This window comes from Scylla paramamosain, chromosome 2, assembly GCF_035594125.1.
Source record: "Scylla paramamosain isolate STU-SP2022 chromosome 2, ASM3559412v1, whole genome shotgun sequence".
In the NCBI taxonomy this organism is placed as follows: Eukaryota; Metazoa; Arthropoda; class Malacostraca; order Decapoda; family Portunidae; genus Scylla; species Scylla paramamosain.
Window position 1 is genome coordinate 35,386,817 of NC_087152.1, and position 6,911 is coordinate 35,393,727.

The window sequence follows — 6,911 nt, forward strand, 5'->3', positions numbered from 1 at the left end:
TAGTCATATGCGGGTTTAAAGACACACACACACACACACACACACACACTCACATTACGAAAGTCACACCAGAGCTTCCAAACTCGTCGTTAAGAAAGTAAATGTCGTGCTCATCAGCGGCGTTTATGAATCCCAGAGCTGCTGCAAGCTGTCGTCTGGGTATCCTCTTCTCCACGCATACTCGAGTAAAATAAGACACAACTGTGCTAAGATACGCTCTGCTCTTCCTCATAAATTACTACACTCACCTTTGTGCTTCCCTGGTAAGAGAAGAAAATGAACCTACTACTCCCTGTAACTGTCCAGATATAATTTTCGCTCCATTTACTTCTGCTTCGTGAAAGTCAAGGCTCTACATTGCTACCTCTAATCTTCACTTTCGAATACGCTACCCGTCACGGTTTCACTTTCGTTGACGTCTCGTTTACTGCCTACGACAATATTCTTCTCTTCATCTCCCTCCGCTATGTCGATGGTTTGAGAGTATCTGCTACAGACGGCGCATCATCACCAGCCCAAATCTTTACCTTCACCTTCATATAGTTTCCTTTGGATCTTTCCCTTTTCTTTAGGGTCTTGCTGCCTACAATATTCATCGCTTGGTTGTCTTCTCGCTATGTCGACGATTTGAGAATACCAGGGGTTCAAACAGCGCCGCATCGCCCGAATCTTTAACTTCACCTTCAACTTGCCTCATCATGATTGTTCCCTATTCGCCAGAGTCTTTATCACTGCCTCCCTACGACAACAAACAAACAGAGTCTGCTTGAACAATCTCCTCTCAGCTGCAGTGAGCGGTGCTAGTGATACTTACACTACACCATCAACATCCACACTCGTGTTGCTCTTTCTAATTGTTCTTGGTGAAGTTTCCCTTACATATATAGACCCAGCAAAGTCCTCATCAACAACGGATGCCGCAGCTGCGAAGGGAATAGGAGTGGGAAGGGAATTATTCACAACACAAGCTGCTCCATCGACTCACCAACCTTAGGCAAGGTTACTTTTACAACTTTGGAAAGATTTGGATACCCCATACGATGCAGACGAGCGAGCGATACACGTCCGTGATTATAACAGTTCTTAAGAAAGAAATAATTTTTAGAAGCATCCTTATCTTGGCAGTAGTGTCACTGGTGTTATAAACGACTTGTAGACATTATCCGCAACTCTCAAACACTTTCGGTTCTCATAAGAACTAATTTTAAAGCCCATAGATTATTTTTTCAAGCTCTTATAGCTATTTTGTCCCTTAGTAGAGCAAAATCTTGTTAAATTTCCCTTAGAATCATGAAACCATCCTTGAAAACTCCAATAACTTTCACTAAAGCTTGTTGAAAGTACTCGAGTTATATCGCTGAGACGTTTAAGAATACGAAGAATTATGCTAAACCAGAGGATATTTATTGTTGGTCTGGAGATGTCCTAACTGATCCCAGGACTAAATCCAGCAGATCAATACTCGTAACAATTCCACACACGCCAGCTGAAGACTTTGTGCAAGAATAATACATAAGAAAATTGTCACTTTTGTGATTTTCGTTTTCCCTTTGTCCCACAAAACAAAAACTTCTGAGAAAGTTAGTCCCCATTTTGACAGTGGTAGTCCGTGTGTTATACAGTATTATGAAGCAGCGGCTGGGTAACTCGGCTCACGACAGGAAAAGTCTGCTAAGAAAAATACAAGAGGAAAAGAGGACAATTTTTGAAATGTTATTAACCAAAATGCTAGTGAAAGTCGTACTCGTTTTCTTAATATAAAACGAGCATAGAAATGTGCACAACTGACCAAATTATCTTTATTTGTTCCACACTAATGACTTCTCCCGGACTTCATTACTTTTAGCATTTAGTAGAATTTTTTAGTTCTTTGTTGAACGTTTGCTGGTAAGTGGTACTAATACTCCAAGAGAACAATAGCTTCTGCTGCTGCTGCTGCTGCTGCTGCTGCTGCTGTAACCCTCCTTGGGGTCTTGCATTTCACATGGAGTGACTTATTTTCTTCTATTTTTCTAAGGTGGCAGCTCTCACGAGATGTCAAGTTTGACTTTTTTTGAACTGAAGAACTAAGTTGGCAGGAAAATATTCTATCTGCCCACTGTCCCCTTTAGTATTAACAAGAAATAAAAGATAGTACAAGGTAGAAAAGAGAATCTATAAACATGTCACTGTCACTCTTACAATTTGAAAGCCCATGCCCATGGGCCCATATGGAAGTACAGGACAAGGGAGTAAAAGAAACACAGGCGCGGAGGTGGATGTGTTGTATAAGAGATGACTTGAAAAATACATAACCCGGCCTGGTAGGGGAGAGCTGTCAAAAACCTCGATCCCATAGAGACGAAGAAGAAAAGGAACGCTTATGTCTTATCGCAAAGTGACACCTGCCAGCCATGCAAGACTCGCAGCATTACGGAGGATCTGGTTGCGAGGAAGGGAAGCATGATAGAAACATAATGGACTACCAGGCAATCAGGAAGGTTCGTGATATCATGCAGAGCTCCTCAAAGGAAGGAAAAGACCTCAAACAGCCAAGGGCGGACCTCCCAAGAAGCGAAGGAAAACAAGGAAAGACATTAGAAAAGAAAACGAAGGAAAAACCCCTAAAGGCAGAAATGTAATTCGGTATTCCTTCCGCTCAGCCTTTCAATGAGAGGAATTCCTTGTGTGACGGCCAACATCAAAGCGCTATTAATTAACTTAACACAGATGCTAATTTACTTGACGTCCTTGATGTAGCAGAGAGAGAGAGAGAGAGAGAGAGAGAGAGAGAGAGAGAGAGAGAGAGAGAGAGAGAGAGAGAGAGAGAGAGAGAGAGAGAGAGAGTTCATGACCCTTCTTTTTAGCACCGATAAATAACAACATGGTATAAGATTAGCATTATCTGTGTAAAGTTGCATAAGTGAGAAGTAAAAACAGCAGCATCTCGTGTAGCGTTGAGGGTACGAATGCTTGCCTCCTTTCCTCTAATGTCAAATATACTAGAGACACAGTAATACACGGCACTACTCTCTCCTTCTACCATCCTGTTATAAGGTAGAGAAGATGCAACTTGTTTTCAGCCGTCAGAGGAGTGATATACGAATGTGTCTATTGATGAATGACGAAAAGAGGTAATCGATATTATGTCAGGTAGATAAGTAACTTGAGAAGAATTCTTTAGCTACACGTAGTCGTTGGGGAAAAAGTTATTGAATAAAACGTGTGGAGAATATGAAGAACGAGGTGAAATTTTTACTTACACGTACGTAAGTATTGTAAGTACTTCTATATTTTTGTCAAGTTTCACGTATAAGTATCATTGTCAAGCTGAATGGTGAGGCTGGTATTACCTTTCCACACCTGAGATCAAAGTATAAGAGGCTCAAGATAATTAACCGAGGTGCCTTACGAGAAAAGAAAATACTTTATAACCTCCTTGCATGTACTTATGAAAATATTACTTGCCGTGCTTCTTATGTGAATATTTGTCAGATTAAGCAATAAAATAAACACACTGCATTTTATACATGGAAATCTCAAGAGATCTTTTTTTAGATGTGACTTTGATTCCAATTAATTAAAAAAAAAAAAAAAACTTCTCGCCACACTTTTGGTGTCAATATGGTTGTCTAAATAAATGTTAAAATCACTGTAGTGTCACCCTTTAGTTAAACAGTAGTGAAATCTCAAAGGTAAAAATGGCTTGAGGGAAGACCCAAGCAGCGCGACATGTTTGTGTTGGGAGCAGCAATTACCTGGCCAGTAATAGCGCGTGTGTTTGCTTAATTTTGTTTCGAATAGCTTTTATGCGAGTATTTATTCTGACGCGTGTTTGGCCATCCCGAATGTTTTTACTTACGCTGCCGGCCATCAGAGGGAGGCGCTCTCATGGTCCGGGCGAGGGAGCTTTAATTGGGTATAAATGTGTGATGCGTTGCTTTAAATTATGGTGTTTGAGGAGGTAAGGTGCTGAATGTGGGTGGGGGGACGATGAAGAAGGGAGGGAAACGATGGAAGGTTGCAATATCTGTACACTACACACACACCCTCTCTCTCTCTCTCTCTCTCTCTCTCTCTCTCTCTCTCTCTCTCTCTCTCTCTCTCTCTCTCTCTCTCTGTAATCCTGGTTCGCGTTGTTCTGCACTTCTTTTTTTCTTTTTTTTTTTCACTTTTATCCACAACTTTTCCAGTCATCTTCTTACGGCAGCTATTGGAGTTTCGTTGCTTCTGTGCTACGATTTTTGAGGTTTTGTATTTTTCTATCGAGATTCAAGCGTTTTCACATCACGCTGAGGCCGAGCATCTGCCTCTTTTTCCTCTCTTTAATGTTCAGTCTTTTTCTCTCCCTTGATTTCAGCGCCTCGTTTCTGCTTCTCTCACCACCACTCCTGCATTTGCTTCCCACTCGAGGCTCACACTCCAGCTTGCCATGAATGCAGAAAGGAAAGCAATGCCATTTCGCAGATCAAGCCGTTGGCCTCGTTTGCTGCTGACAACATTAGGCTGGCTTGTGTTTTCTCAAGAGCAAAAATGAATTTGTGGAAATGGTATACATAATTTCAAGTGTACATATTTTTTATTTATTTATTTATTTATTTATTTGTTTATATATTTATTTTTCTATTTGTTTATTTATTTACTTATTTTTATTTATTTATTTATTTTTTTTTTTTGGGTGAGGGCAAAGGGATTAGACATTTTCTTATTCATCACGTGTATAAAGCGTCATTAATGTATTTTGCAATAGCTACGTTATTAGTACGATGAGAGCTATATCATCTTTAATAAGAAATGTTTTATATTTGGTGTTTTTTTCTAAATACACTTTTTTTTTTTTCTACACACACCAATTAATTTCATGGAAACTATTTACAGCGAGGCGGTAAGAGGACTCAAACTGAGTGCCGGCAAACTTTTCCAGTCCCGTCCCGCCCCAGCTGTGTCTGTTGTGTCATATCCGTGTAGGTTCGTTACGCGCGCAGCTCAAAAATATATATTAATGGTCTTTTTTGTCTAGTAAATGAACAGCAGTTTAAAGGGGGGATGATATTAGTGAGGCGGACAAGGATGTGTCGCTAGCAGTGTGGCGCCGCACGCCTGGCTGGGTGGCCGAGAGTCTGGTGTGTTTGTTGCGCGCCCAGCTGTTGCTACACTTTGGAAATGTTGCCAATATATAACACTGATTTGACGCTGAATTGTGTCAGAGTTAGCACAACACTTTTTTTTTTTCTTTTATCTTTTTCACTTATCCTACTACGCAAGAATACGCTGGAAAATGTTTAAAAATACAAGATTATTTATAGTACACAAGCATGAATAATAAATCTCTTTTGACACGGAAACGTCCCAACTTTAAATAATATCATGCATAACTTTTCCGGCTCGTAATTTTGCTCTCAGTTTGAAAGGACTTTGATGAAAAATGTTCCTGTCCCCGGAGCAGCGGCAGTACACGTACGTCTCTCACCTGAATGAACTTTACCTCTCCCTTCACGCTCCAGGCTCCATTCGTTCTGGCTCCAATTGTTAACGCCCCATTACCAGCGCTCGTCTTTAAATTATAGTATGGATATCGCTTGGACATAAACTCCGCGTCTGATTTCTCTGATCAAGCAAGATATTCGGGTACAAATTCAATGTTCAGGTATGATATGCAGACCTCTGCGGTTTTCTTCTCCACCCTGAATAAGTGAGCGACCACATCTCCTCCTTCCTTCCTTAAACTTTCCGCGGCTGTGCAACACTTGCAGGAAGGTTGTATAATGCATAAAATTTAAAAGATTCTTTATTTTTAACTTGGAAAAAAAAAATTAAAAGACTAGATATATGACACTAAACCCAAAGGCACAAAAATGAAAGAAAGTAAAAAAATAAATAAATAAATAAAAGAAATTCTTTATACCTATCCTAAAAAAAAAGAATAAATAAAATATATGAAAAAAAAATGTACTCGTATATATAGATTAAAGGAGGAGGATAGTGTTATAATAACTTGCAAAAGGATCATGTGCTGTGAAATTAGAAATAAGAATTAAAATACTAAAAAAGAAGGGAAAAATCAGCCTTTTCACTTCTGCGCTCATCCTTTGTTAACATTCGGTGCACTGTAAAAGAATTGTTTGCATGAACATAAAGAGAAAAAAAGACAGAAAAAAGGATAACGGTTTTTTTTTTTTTCAAAGCTACAGAAATATTTAAGAGACTGTAGTACAAAGAAGTCTGAAAATTGTAGTTGATTATGGAAAAACTGGCAAAGCAGTAAAAGTATTGTAGCAAAAAAGGAATAAGATCTTTCAAGTATCTCAAAATACTTTCACTTTTCTCACATATCTCCAAAGAAAGAAAGAATAAAAAAAAAGATAAAGTCAGGAAGCCTAAAAAAAAGTAAAGTCAGAAGGCGTGCATGTCACAGTAAATAAAAAAGCAAGGTACTACTATTAATTAGCACCTTAAGAAACGTTTACCTCCCAGTTTCCCTCTGTTTCGCGTTCTGGGTTCTATGGACCGACCCTCGAACACGTCGGGGAGTGTCGCCTGCAGCATTCTCGCTCGATACGTATTTCCTGTCATGCTGTCAGGCTTCCCGCTCACCCGTGTCTTTCTGTGGTGTGTGTGTGTGTGTGTGTGTGTGTGTGTGTGTGCCCGTCCGACCAAGCTCGTGCGAACGTAGTGAGGATATAGATGATATAATTTGAGGTCGTGAGGGAAGTGGTCGATTTGCTGTGTCATATGTTACGACTTACGAGCAGAGTGTGGTGTGCAGTGCTGTGTAGTGTCCAGTAAGGTGGTAAGGTGTAGTGTAGTGTGCAGTAGTGTAGCATGATGTGTGGTGCTTATAAGCTGCACTGGTGAGGTACGAAGCGTAGTGGTGTGGTGTTGTGGGGATAGTGCAGCGCGAGGAGGCGATGTTGCAGTGTGCTGTCTGCGTG